Consider the following 14667-nt stretch of genomic DNA (forward strand, 5'->3'; position numbering starts at 1 on the left):
TTGATGTCACTTTCAGGAAATGATCAGTACCCCAATCCCACTTGGCTCACAAAATATCGTTCTTCTTGGTTAAACCGTTCGTTGGCAGTAACAGTTTAACTTTTTAGGTTTCACTCTGTTTTCTTTTATATGGATACATGTAGTTGAAACTCTAAATCAAAGACGGTTTGTGCTAGCTCCTTGAAACTTGACACAATAAAGTAGTTCCAAGTTCTATCCCTATGCATTGTTTCCTATTGATGTAGCCCTAAGCACAGACTGGCGCAAATCACTTTCATGGAAAGGGGTTGCCAAGCTTCCAAAAAACTACGAGTTTCCTGAAATCTCAGCACACATTTTTTCACCCAATCTTGATGAAACTTTCAGGTAATTATCAGTACGCCAATCCCACTTGGCTCACCAAATTTCGTTCTTTTTAGGTTCAACCATTCGTTGGCAGTAACAGTTTTAATTTTTAGGTTTCACTCTGTTTTCTACTATATGGATACATGTAGTAGGAACTCTAAATCAAACAGGTTTGTGCTAGGTCTTTGAAACTCGACACAATAAAGTAGTTCCAAGTTCTATATCTATGGTTTGTTTCCTATTGATGTAGCCCTAAGCAGAGACTGGCACAAATCACTTTCATGGAAAGGGTTTGCCAATCTTCCAAGAAACTACGAGTTTCCTGAAATCTCAGCACCCTTTTTTTCACCCAATCTTGATGACACTTTCAGGAAATGATCAGTACCCCAATCCCAGTTGGCTCACCAAATTTCATTCTTCTAGGTTAAACTTTCATGGAAAGGGGTTGCAAGCTTTCAAAAAACTAAGAGTTTCCTGAAATCTCAGCACACATTTTTTCACCCAATCTTGATGACACTTTCTGGTAATTATCATTACCACAATCCCACTTGGCTCACCAAATTTCGTTCTTCTCGGAGAAACCGTTCGATGGCAGTAACAGGTTTAATTTTTAAGTTTCACTCTGTTTTCTCCTATATGCATACTTGTAGTTGGAACTCTAAATCAAACACAGTTTGTGCTAGCTCTTTGAAACTTGACACAATAAAGTAGTTCCAAGTTCTATCTCTATGGTTTGTTTCCTATTGATGTAGCCCTAAGCAGAAGCTGGCGCAAATCACTTTCATGGAAACGGGTTGCCAAGCTTGCAAAAACTACGAGTTTCCTGAAATATCAGCACACATTTTTTCTCCCAATCTCGATGACACTTTCAGGTAATGATCAGCACACCAATCCCACTTGGCTCACCAAATTTCATTCTTCTATGTTATACCGTTCGTTCTCAGTAACAGTCTTAATTGCTAGGTTTCACTTTGTTTTCTCCTATATGGATACAAGTATTTGGAATTCTAAATCACACATGGTTTGTGCTAGATCTTTGAAACTTGACACAATGAAGTAGTTCCAAAATCTATCTCTATGGTTTTTTTCCTATTGATGTAGCCCTAAGCAGAGACTGGCGCAAATCACTTTCATGGAAACGGGTTGCCAAGCTTCCAAAAAACTACGAGTTTCCTGAAATCTCAGCACACATTTTTTCATCCAATCTTTATGAGACTTTCAGGTAATGATCAGTTCCCCAATCCCACTTGGCTCACCAAATTTCGTTCTTCTAGGTTAAACCGTTCGTTAGCAATAACAGTTTTAATTTTTAGGTTTCAATCTGTTTTCTCCTATATGGATACATGTTTTGGAAGTCTAAATCAAAGACGGTTTGTGCTAGCTCTTTGAAACTTGACACCAGAAAGTAGTTCCAAGTTCTATCTCTATGGTTTGTTTCCTATTGCTGTACTCCTAAGCAGAGACTGGCGCAAATCACTTTAATGGAATGAGGATGCCAAGCTTCCAAAAAACTACGAGTTTCCTGAAATCTCAGCATACATTATTTCACCCAATCTTGATGTCACTTTCAGGAAATGATCAGTACCCCAATCCCACTAGGCTCACCAAATTTCGTTCTTCTAGGTTAAACCGTTCGTTGGCAGTAACAGTTTTAAATTTTAGGTTTCACTCTCTTTTCTCCTACATGGATACATGTAGTTGGAACTCTAAATCAAACACGGTTTGTGCTGGCTCTTTGAAACTTGACACAATAAAGAAGTTCCAAATTCTATCTCTATGGTTTGTTTCCTATTGATGTAGCCCTAAGCAGAGACTGGCGCGAATCACTTTCATGGAAAGGGGTTGCCAATCTTCCAAGAAACTACGAGTTTCCTGAAATCTCAGCACACATTTTTTCACCCAATCTTGATGACACTTTCAGGTAATGATCAGTACGCCAATCCCACTTGGCTCACCAAATTTCGTTCTTTTTAGGTTCAACCTTTGGTTGGCAGTAACAGTTTTAATTTTTAGGTTTCACTCTGTTTTCTACTATATGGATACATGTAGTAGGAACTCTAAATCAAACACGGTTTGTGCTAGCTCTTTGAAACTCGACACAATAAAGTAGTTCCAAGTTCTATCTCTATGGTTTGTTTCCTATTGATGTAGCCCTAAGCAGAGACTGGCACAAATCACTTTCGTGGAAAGGGGTTGCAAGCTTTCAAAAAACTATGAGTTTCCTGAAATCTAAGCCCACATTTTTTCACCCAATCTTGATGAGACTTTTAGGTAATGATCAGTACCCCAATCCCACTTGGCTCACCAAATTTCGTTCTTCTAGGTTAAACCATTCGTTGGCAGTAACAGTTTAAATTTTTAGGTTTCAATCTGTTTTCTTCTATATGGATACAGGTTTTGGAAGTCTAAATCAAAGACGGTTTATGCTAGCTCTTTGAAACTTGACACCAGAAAGTAGTTCCAAGTTCTATCTCTATGGTTTGTTTCCTATAGCTGTACTCCTAAGCAGAGACTGGCGCAAATCACTTTCATGGAATGAGGATGCCAAGCTTCCAAAAAACTATGAGTTTCCTGAAATCTCAGCATACATTTTTTCACCCAATCTTGATGTCACTTTCAGGAAATGATCAGTACCCCAATCCCACTAGACTCACCAAATTTCGTTCTTCTAGGTTAAACCGTTCGTTGGCAGTAACAGTTTTAAATTTTAGGTTTCACTCTGTTTTCTCCTACATGAATACATGTAGTTGGAACTCTAAATCAAACACGGTTTGTGCTAGCTCTTTGAAACTTGACACAATACAATAATTCCAAGTTCTATCTCTATGGTTTGTTTCCTATTGATGTAGCCCTAAGCAGAGACTGGTGCAAATCACTTTCATGGAAAGGGGTTGCAAGATTTCAAAAAAATACGAGTTTCCTGAAATCCCAGCACATATTTTTTCACCCTATCTTGATGTCACTCTCAGTTAATGATCAGTACCCCAATCCCACATGGCTCACCAAATTTCGTTCTTCTAGGTTAAACCGTTCGTTGGCAGTAACAGTTTTAATTTTTAGGTTTCAATCTGTTTTCTCCTATATGGATATATGTAGTTGGAAGTCTAAATCAAAGACGGTTTGTGCTAGCTCTTTGAAACATGACACAAGAAAGTAGTTCCAAGTTCTATCTTTAAGGTTTGTTTCCTATTGATGTAGCCCTAAGCAGAGACTGGCGCAAATCAGTTTCAGGGAAAGGGGTTGCCAAGCTACCAAAAAACTACGAGTTTCCTGAAATCTCAGCATACATTTTTTCACCCAATCTTGATGTCACTTTCAGGAAATGATCAGTACCCCAATCCCACTTGGCTCACCAAATTTCGTTCTTCTAGGTTAAACCGTTCGTTGGCAGTAACAGTTTTAATTTTTAGGTTTCACTCTGTTTTCTCCTATATAGATACATGTAGTTGGAAATCTAAATCAAAGACGGTTTGTGCTAGCTCTTTGAAACTTGACACAATAAAGTAGTTCCAAGTTCTATCTCTATGGTTTGTTTTTTATTGATGTAGCCCTAAGCAGAGACTGGCGCGAATCACTTTCATGGAAAGGGGTTGCCAATCTTCCAAGAAACTACGAGTTTCCTGAAATCTCAGCACACATTTTTTCACCCAATCTTGATGACACTTTCAGGTAATGATCAGTACGCCAATCCCACTTGGTTCACCAAATTTCGTTCTTCTAGTTTAAACAGTTCGTTGGCAGTAACAGTTTCAATTTTTATGTTTCAATCTGTTTTCTCCTATATGGATACATATTTTGGAAGTCTAAATCAAAGACGTTTCGTGCTAGCTCTTTCAATCTTGACACAAGAAAGAAGTTCCAAGTTCTATCTTTATGGTTTGTTTCCTATTGATGTAGCCCTAAGCAGAGACTGGCGCAAATCACTTCCATGGAAAGGAGTTGCGAATCTTGTAAAATACTACGAGTTTCTTGAAATCTCAGCACACATTTTTTCAACCAATCTTGATGACACTTTCAGGAAATGATCAGTACCCCAATCCCACTTGGCTCACCAAATTTCGTTATTCTAGGTTAAACCGTTCGTTGGCAGTAACAGTTTAACTTTTTAGGTTTCACTCTGTTTTCTCCTATATGGATACATGTAGTCGGAACTCTAAATCAAACACGGTTTCTGCTAGCTCTTTGAAAATTGACACAATAAAGTAGTTCCAAGTTCTATCTCTATGGTTTGTTTCCTATTGATGTATCCCTAAGCAGAGACTGGCACAAATCACTTTCATGGAAAGGGGTTGCCAAGCTTCGAAAAAACTATGCGTTCCCTGAAATCTCAGCACACATTTTTTCACCCAATCTTGATGACACTTTCAGGTAATGATCAGTACGCCAATCCCACTTGGCTCACCAAATTTCGTTCTTTTTAGGTTCAACCGTTGGTTGGCAGTAACAGTTTTAATTTTTAGGTTTCACTCTGTTTTCTCCTATATGGATACATGTACTTGGAACTCTAAATACAAGACGGTTTGTGCTAGCTCTTTGAAACTTGACACAATAAAGTAGTTCCAAGTTCTATCTCTATGGTTTGTTTTCTATTGATGAAGCCCTAAGCAGAGACTGGCACAAATCACTTTCATGGAATGGGGTTGCCAAGCTTCCAAAAAACTACGAGTTTCCTGAAATCTCAGCACACATTTTTTCACCCAATCTTGATGACACTTTCAGGTAATGATCAGTACCCCAATCCCTCTTGGCTCTCCAAATTTCGTTCTCCTAGGTTAAACCGTTCTTTGGCAGTAACAGTTTTAATTTTTAGGTTTCACTCTGTTTTCTCCTATATGGATACATGTAGTTGGAACTCTAAATCAAACATGGTTTGTGCTAGCTCTTTGAATCTTGACACAATAAAGTAGTTCAAAGTTCTATCTCTATGGTTTCTTTCCTATTGATGTAGCCCAAAGCAGAGACTGGCACAAATCACTATCATGGAAAGGGGTTGCCAAGCTTCCAAAAAACTATGAGTTTCCTGAAATCTCAGCACACATTTTTTGAACCAATCTTGATGACACGTTCAGGTAATGATCAGTACCCCAATCCCATTTGGCTCACCAAATTTCCTTCTTCTAGGTTAAACCGTTCATTGGCAGTAACTGTTTTAATTTTTAGGTTTCACTCTGTTTTCTCCTATATGGATACATGTACTTGGAACTCTTAATCAAAGACGGTTTGTGCTATCTCTTTGAAACTTGACACAATAAAGTAGTTCCAAGTTGTGTCTTTATGGTTTGTTTCCTATTGTTGTAGCCCTAAGCAGAGACTGGCGCAAATCACTAACATGAAAAGGGGTTGCCAAGCTTCCAGAAAACTATGAGTTTCCTGAAATCTCAGCACACATTTTTTCACCCAATCTTTATTACCCTTTCAGGTAATGTTCAGTACCCCAATCCCGCTTGGCTCACCAAAGTTCGTTCTCCTAGGTTAAACCGTTCGTTGGCAGTAACAGTTTTAATTTTTTTAGGTTTCACTCTGTTTTTTCCTATATGGATACATGTAGTTGGAACTCTAAATCAAACATGGTTTGTGCTAGCTCATTGAATCGTGACACAATAAAGTAGTTCCAAGTTCTATCTCTATGGTTTGTTTCCTATTGATGTAGCCCTAAGCAGAGACTGGCACAAATCAGTTTCATGGAAAGGGGTTGCCAAGCTTCCAAAAACTATGAGTTTCCTGAAATCTCAGCACACATTTTTTGAACCAATCTTTATGACACTTTCAGGTAATGATCAGGACCCCACTCCCACTTTGCTCACCAATTTTCCTTCTTCTAGGTTAAACCGTTCGTTGGCAGTAACAGTTTTAATTTTTACGTTTCACTCTGTTTTCTCCTATATGGATACATGTACTTGGAACTCTAAATCAAAGATGGTTTGTGCTAGCTCTTTGAAACTTGACACAATAAAGTAGTTCCAAGTTCTATCTCTATGGTTTGTTTCCTATTGATGTAGCCCTAAGAAGAGACTGGCACTTATCACTTTCAAGGAAATGGGTTGCCAAGCTTCCAAAAAACTACGAGTTTCCTGAAATCTCAGCATACATTTTATCACCCAATCTTGATGTCACTTTCAGGAAATGATCAGTACCCCAATCCCACTTGGCTCACCAAATCATTCTTCTATTTTAAACCGTTCGTTGGCAGTAACAGTTTTAATTTTTATGTTTCAATCTGTTTTCTCCTATATGGATACATATTTTGGAAGTCTAAATCAAAGACGGTTTGTGCTAGCTCTTTGAATCTTGACACAGGAAAATAGTTCCATGTTCTATCTTTATGGTTTGTTTCCTATTGATGTAGCCCTAAGCAGAGACTGGCGCAAATCACTTTCATGGAAAGGGGTTGCCAAGCTTCCAAAAAACTACGAGTTTCCTGAAATCTCAGCATACATTTTTTCAGCCAATCTTGATGTCACTTTCAGGAAATGATCAGTACCCCAATCCCACTTGGCTCACCAAATTTCATTCTTCTTGGTTAAACCGTTTGCTGGCAGTAACAGTTTTGATTTTTAGGTTTCACTCTGTTTTTTCCTATATGGATACATATTGTTGGAAGTCTAAATCAAAGACGGTTTGTGCTAGCTCCTTGAAACTTGAAACAATAAAGTAGTTCCAAGTTCTATCTCTATGGTTTGTTTCCTATTGATGTAGCCCTAAGCAGAGACTGGCGCAAATCACTTCCATGGAAAGGGGTTGCGAAGCTTCTAAAACACTACGAGTTTCCTGAAATCACAGCACACATTTTTTCAACCAATTTGATGACACTTTCAGCAAATGATCAGTACCCCATTCCCACATGGCTCACCAAATTTCGTTCTTCTAGTTTAAACCGTTCGTTGGCAGTAACAGTTTAACTTTTTAGGTTTCACTCTGTTTTCTCCTATAAGGATACATATATTTGGAACTCTAAATCAAAGACGGTTTGTGCTAGCTCCTTGAAACTTGACACAATAAATTAGTTCCAATTTCTATCCCTATGCATTTTTTCCTATTGATGTAGCCCTAAGCATAGACTTGCACAAATCACTTTCATTGAAAGGGGTTGCCAAGCTTCCAAAAATCTAGGAGTTTCCTGAAATCTCAGCACACATTTTTGCACCCAATCTTGATGACACTTTCAGGTAATGATCAGTAGCCCAATACCACTTGGCTCACCAAATTTCGTTATTCTAGGTTAAACCGTTCGTTGGCAGTAACAGTTTTAATTTTTAGGTTTCACTCTTTTTTCTCCTATATGGATACATGTAGTTGGAACTCTAAATCAAACACGGTTTCTGCTAGCTCTTTGAAACTTGACACAATAAAGTAGTTCCAAGTTCTAACTCTATGGTTTGTTTCCTATTGATGTAGCCCTAAGCAGAGACTGGTGTGAATCACTTTCATGGAAAGGGGTTGCCAATCTTCCAAGAAACTACGAGTTTCCTGAAATCTCAGCACACATTTTTTCACCCAATCTTGATGACACTTTCAGGTAATGATCTGTACCCCAATCCCACTTGGCTCACCAAATTTCGTTCTTCTAGTTTAAACAATTCGTTGGCAGTAACAGTTTTAATTTTTAGGTTTCAATCTGTTTTCTCCTATATGGATACATGTTTTGGAAGTCTAAATCAAAGACGGTTTGTGCTAGCTCTTTGAAACTTGACACAAGAAAGTAGTTCCAAGTTCTATCTTTATGGTTTTTTTCCTATTGATGTAGCCCTAAGCAGAGACTGGCGCAAATCACTTTCATGGAAAGGGGTTTCCAAGCTACCAAAAAACTACGAGTTTCCTGAAATCTCAGCCTACATTTTTTCACCCAATCTTGATGTCACTTTCAGGAAATGATCAGTACCCCAATCCCACTTGGCTAACCAAATTTCGTTCTTCTAGGTTAAACCGTTCTTGGCAGTAACAGTTTTAATTTTTAGGTTTCACTCTGTTTTCTCCTATATGGATACATGTAGTTGGAAGTCTAAATCAAAGACTGTTTGTGCTAGCTCTTTGAAACTTGACACAATAAAGTAGTTCCAGTTCTATCTCTATGGTTTGTATCCTATTGATGTAGCATTAAGCAGAGACTGCCGCAAATCACTTTCATGGAAAGGGGTTGCCAATCTTCCAAGAAACTACGAGTTTCCTGAAATCTCAGCACATATTTTTTCACCCAGTCTTGATGACACTTTCAGGTAATGATCAGTACCCCAATCCCACTTGGCTCACCAAATTTCATTCTTCTAGATTAAACCGTTCGTTGGCAGTAACAGTTTCAATTTTTATGTTTCACTCTGTTTTCTCCTATATGGATACATGTAGTTGGAATTCTAAATCAAACACGGTTTGTGCTAGCTCTTTGAAACTTGACACAATAAAGTAGTTCCAAGTTCTATCTCTATGGTTTGTTTCCTATTGATGTAACCTATCAGAGGCTGGCACAAATCACTTTCATGGAAATGGGTTGCCAAGCTTCCAAGAAACTACGAGTTTCCTGAAATATCAGCACACATTTTTTCACCCAATCTTGATGGCACTTTCAGGTAATGATCAGTAACCAAATGCCACTTGGCTCACCAAATTTCGTTCTTCTATGTTAAACCGTTCGTTCTCAGTAACAGTCTTAATTGTTAGGTTTCACTTTGTGTTCTTCTATATGGATACATATATTTAGAATTCTAAATCAAACACGGTTTGTGCTAGCTCTTTGAAACTTGACACAATAAAGTAGTTCCAAAATCTATCTCTATTGTTTGTTTCCTATTGCTGTACTCCTAAGCAGAGACTGGCGCAAATCACTTTCATGGAAAGGGGTTGCCAAGCTACCAAAAAACTACGAGTTTCCCGAAATCTCAGCATACATTTTTTCACCCAATCTTGATGTCACTTTCAGAAAATTATCAGTACCCCAATCCCACTTGGCTCACCAAATTTCGTTCTTCTAGGTTAAACCGTTCGTTGGCAGTAACAGTTTTAATTTTTAGGTTTCACTCTGTTTTCTCATATATGGATACGTGTAGTTGGAACTCTAAATCAAACACGGTTTGTGCTGGCTCTTTGAAACTTGACACAATAAAGTAGTTCCAAGTTCTATCTCTATGGTTTGTTTCCTATTGATGTAGCCCTAAGCAGAGACTGGCGCAGATCACTTTCATGGAAAGGGGTTGCAAGCTTTCAAAAAACTACGAGTTTCCTGAAATCTCAGCACACATTTTTTCACCCAATCTTGATGACACTTTCAGGTAATGATCAGTACCCCAATCCAACTTATGTCACCAAATTTCGTTATTCTAGGTTAAACCGTTCGTTGGCAGTAACAGTTTTAATTTTTAGGTTTCACTCTTTTTTCTCCTATATGGATATATGTAGTTGGAAGTCTAAATCAAAGATGGTTTGTGCTAGCTCTTTGAAACATGACACAATAAAGTAGTTCCAAGTTCTATCTCTATGGTTTGTTTCCTATTGATGTAGCCCTAAGCAGAGACTGGCGCAAATCACTTTCATGGAAAGGGGTTGCAAGCTTTCAAAAAACTACGAGTTTCCTGAAATCTCAGCACACATTTTTTCACCCAATCTTGATGACACTTTCAGGTAATGATCAGTACCCCAATCCCACTTGGCTCACCAAATTTCGTTCTTCTAGGTTAAACCGTTCGTTGGAAGTAACAGTTTTAATTTTTAGGTTTCACTCTTTTTTCTCCTATATGGATACATGTAGTTGGAACTCTAAATCAAACACGGTTTGTGCTAGCTCTTTGAAACTTGACACAATAAAGTAGTTCCAAGTTGTATCTCTATGGTTTGTTTCCTATTGACGTAGCACTAAGCAGAGACTGACAAAAATCACTTTCATGGAAAGGTGTTGCCAAGCTTCGAAAAAACTACGAGTTTCCTGAAACCTCAGCACACATTTTTTCAAACAATCTTGATGACACTTTCAGGTGATGATCAGTACCCCAATCCCACTTGGCTCACCAAATTTCGTTCTTCTAGGTTAAACCGTTCGTTGGCAGTAACAGTTTTAATTTTTAGGTTTCACTCTGTTTTCTCCTATATGGATACATGTAGTTGGAACTCTAAATCAAAGACGGTTTGTGCTAGCTCTTTGAGACTTGACACAATAAAGTAGTTCAAAGTTCTATCTCTATGGTTTGTTTCCTATTGATGTAGCCCTAAGCAGAGACTGGCGCAAATCACTTTCATGGAAAGGGGTTGCAAAGCTTCCAAAAAACTACGAGTTTCCTAAAATCTCAGCATACATTTTTTTAAACAAATTGATGACACTTTCAGGTGATGATCAGTACCCCAATCCCACTTGGCTCACCAAAATTCGCTCTTCTAGGTTAAATCGTTCGTTGGCAATAACAGTTTTAATTTTTAGGTTTCACTCTGTTTTCTCCTATATGGATACATGTAGTTGGAACTCTAAATCAAACACGGTTTGTGCTAGCTCTTTGAAACTTGACACAATAACGTCGTTCCAAGTTCTATCTCTATGGTTTGCTTCCTATTGATGTAGCCTAAGCAGAGACTGCTGTGAATCACTTTCATGGAAAGGGGTTGCCAATCTTCCAAGATACTACGAGTTTCCTGAAATCTCAGCACACATTTTTTCACCCAATCTTGATGACACTTTCAGGTAATGATCAGTACCCCAATCCCGCTTGGCTCACCAAATTTCATTCTTTTAGGTTAAACCGTTCGTTGGCAGTAACAGTTTCAATTTTTATGTTTCACTCGGTTTTCTCCTATATGGATACATGTAGTTGGAACTCTAAATCAAACACGGTTTGTGCTAGCTCTTTGAAACTTGACACAATACAGTAGTTTCAAGTTCTATCTCTATGGTTTGATTCCTATTGATGTAGCCCTAACCAGAGGCTGGCACAAATCACTTTCATGGAAACGGGTTGCCAAGCTTCCAAAAAACTACGAGTTTCCTGAAATATCAGCACACATTTTTTCACCCAATCTTGATGACACTTTCAGGTAATGATCAGTACCCCAATCCCACTTGGCTCACCAAATTTCGTTCTTCTATGGTAAACCGTTCGTTCTCAGTAACAGTCTTAATTGTTAGGTTTCACTTTGTTTTCTCCTATATGGATACATGTATTTGGAATTCTAAATCAAACATGGTTTGTGCTAGCACTTTGAAACATGACACAATAAAGTAGTTCCAAAATCTATCTCTATGGTTTGTTTCCTATTGATGTAGCCCTAAGCAGAGAATGGCACAAATCACTTTCATGGAAAGGGGTTGCAAGCTTTCAAAAAACTACGAGTTTCCTGAAATCTAAGCCCATATTTTTTCACCCAATCTTGATGACACTTTCAGGTAATGATCAGTACCCCAATCCCACTTGGCTCACCAAATTTCGTTCTTCTATGGTAAACCGTTCGTTCTCAGTAACAGTCTTAATTGTTAGGTTTCACTTTGTTTTCTCCTATATGGATACATGTAGTTGGAAGTCTAAATCAAAGACGGTTTTTGCTAGCTCTTTGAAACTTGACACAGAAAGTAGTTCCAAGTTCTATCTTTATGGTTTGTTTCCTATTGATGTAGCCCTAAGCAGAGACTGGCGCGAATCACTTTCATGGAAAGGGTTTGCAAGCTTTCAAAAAACTACGAGTTTCCTGAAATCTCAGCATACATTTTTTCACCCAATCTTGATGTCACGTTCAGGAAATGATAAGTACCCGAATCCCAATTGTCTCACTAAATTTCATTCTTCTAGGTTAAACCGTTCGTTGGCAGTAACAGTTTTAATTTTTAGGTTTCACTCTGTTTTCTCCTATATGGATACATGTAGTTGAAACTCTAAATCAAACACTGTTTGTGCTAGCTCTTTGAAACTTGACACAATAAAGTAGTTCCAAGTTCTATCACTATGGTTTGTTTCCTATTGATGTAGCCCTAAGCAGAGACTGGCGCAAATCACTTCCATTGAAAGGGGTTGCCAAGCTTCCAAAAAAATACGAGTTTCCTGAAATCTCAGCACACATTTTTTCACCCAATCTTGATGACACTTTCAGGAAATGATCAGTACCCGAATCCCAATTGTCTCACTAAATTTCGTTCTTCTAGGTTAAAATGTTCGTTGCCAGTAACAGTTTTAATCTTTAGGTTTCACTCTGTTTTCTCCTGTATGGATACATGTAGTTGAAACTCTAAATCAAACACGGTTTGTGCTAGCTCTTTGAAATTGACACAAGAAAGTAGTTCCATGTTCTGTCTCTATGGATTGTTTCCTATTGATGTAGCCCTAAGCACAGACTGGCGCAAATCACTTTGAGGGAAAGGGGTTGCCAAGCTTCCAAAAAACTACGAGTTTCCTGAAATCTCAGCACACATTTTTTCACCCAATCTTGATGACACTTTCAGGTGATGATCAGTACCCCAATCCCACTTGGCTCACCAAATTTCGTTCTTCTAGGTTAAAGCGTTTGTTGGCAGTAACAGTTTTAATTTTTAGGTTTCACTCTGTTTTCTCCTATATGGATACATGTAGTTGGAACTCTAAATCAAAGACGGTTTGTGCTAGCTCCTTGAAACTTGACACAATAAAGTAGTTCCAAGTTCTATCCCTATGCATTGTTTCCTATTCATGTAGCCCTAAACAGAGACTGGTGTGAATCACTTTCATGGAAAGGGGTTACCAAGCTTCCAAATAACTACGATTTTCCTGAAATTTCAGCACACGTTTTTTCACCCAATCTTGATGACACTTTCAGGTAATGATGAGTTCCACAATCCCACTTGGCTCACCAAATTCCGTTCTTCTCGGATAAACCTTTCGATGGCAGTAACAGTCTTAATTTTTAGGTTTCACTCTGTTTTCTCCTATATGGATACATGTAGTTGGAACTCTAAATCAAACACGGTTTGTGCTAGCTCTTTGAAACTTGACACAATAAAGTACTTCCAAGTTTTATCTCTATGTTTGTTTCCTATTGATGTAGCCCTAAGCAGAGACTGGCGCAAATCACTTTCAAGGAAAGGGGTTGCAAGCTTCCAAAAAACTACGAGTTTCCTGAAATATCAGCACACATTTTTTCACCCAATCTTGATGACACTTTCAGGTAATGATCAGTACCACAATCCCACTTGGCTCACCAAATTTCGTTCTTCTAGTTTAAACCATTCGTTGGCAGTAACAGTTTTAATTTTCATGTTTCAATCTGTTTTCTCCTATATGGATACATGTTTTGGAAGTCTAAATCAAAGACGGTTTGTGCTAGCTCTTTGAAACTTGACACAATAAAGTAGTTCAAAGTTCTATCTCTATGCTTTGTTTCCTATTGATGTAGCCCTAAGCAGAGACTGGCGCAAATCACTTTCATGGAAAGGGGTTGCAAAGCTTCCAAAAAACTACGAGTTTCCTAAAATCTCAGCACACATTTTTTTAAACAAACTTAATGACACTTTCAGGTGATGATCAGTACCCCAATCCCACTTGGCTCACCAAAATTCGCTCTTCTAGGTTAAATCGTTCGTTGGCAATAACAGTTTTAATTTTTAGGTTTCACTGTGTTTTCTCCTATATGGATACATGTAGTTGGAACTCTAAATCAAACACGGTTTGTGCTAGCTCTTTGAAACTTGACACAAAAAAGGAGTTCCAAGTTCTATCTCTATGGTTTGTTTCCTATTGATGTAGCCTAAGCAGAGACTGCTGTGAATCACTTTCATGGAAAGGGGTTGCCAATCTTCCAAGAAACTACGAGTTTCCTGAAATCTCAGCACACATTTTTTCACCCAATCTTGATGACACTTTCAGGTAATGATCAGTACCCCAATCCCACTTGGCTCACCAAATTTCATTCTTTTAGGTTAAACCGTTCGTTGGCAGTAACAGTTTTAATTTTTATGTTTCACTCTGTTTTCTCCTATATGGATACATGTAGTTGGAACTCTAAATCAAACACGGTTTGTGCTAGCTCTTTGAAACTTGACACAATAAAGTAGTTCCAAGTTCTATCTCTATGGTTTGTTTCCTATTGATGTAGCCCTAAGCAGAGTCTGGCACAAATCTCTTTCAAGGAAACGGGTTGCCAAGCTTCCAAAAAACTACGAGTTTCCTGAAATATCAGCACACATTTTTTCACCCAATCTTGATGGCACTTTCAGGTAATGATCAGTAACCAAATCCCACTTGGCTCACCAAATTTCGTTCTTCTATGTTAAACCGTTCGTTCTCAGTAACAGTCTTAATTGTTAGGTTTCACTTTGTGTTCTTCTATATGGATACATATATTTGGAATTCTAAATCAAACATGGTTTGTGCTAGCTCTTTGAAACTT

Source organism: Spermophilus citellus, assembly GCF_964194105.1.
Source record: "Spermophilus citellus genome assembly, chromosome: 1".
Classification (NCBI taxonomy): Eukaryota; Metazoa; Chordata; class Mammalia; order Rodentia; family Sciuridae; genus Spermophilus; species Spermophilus citellus.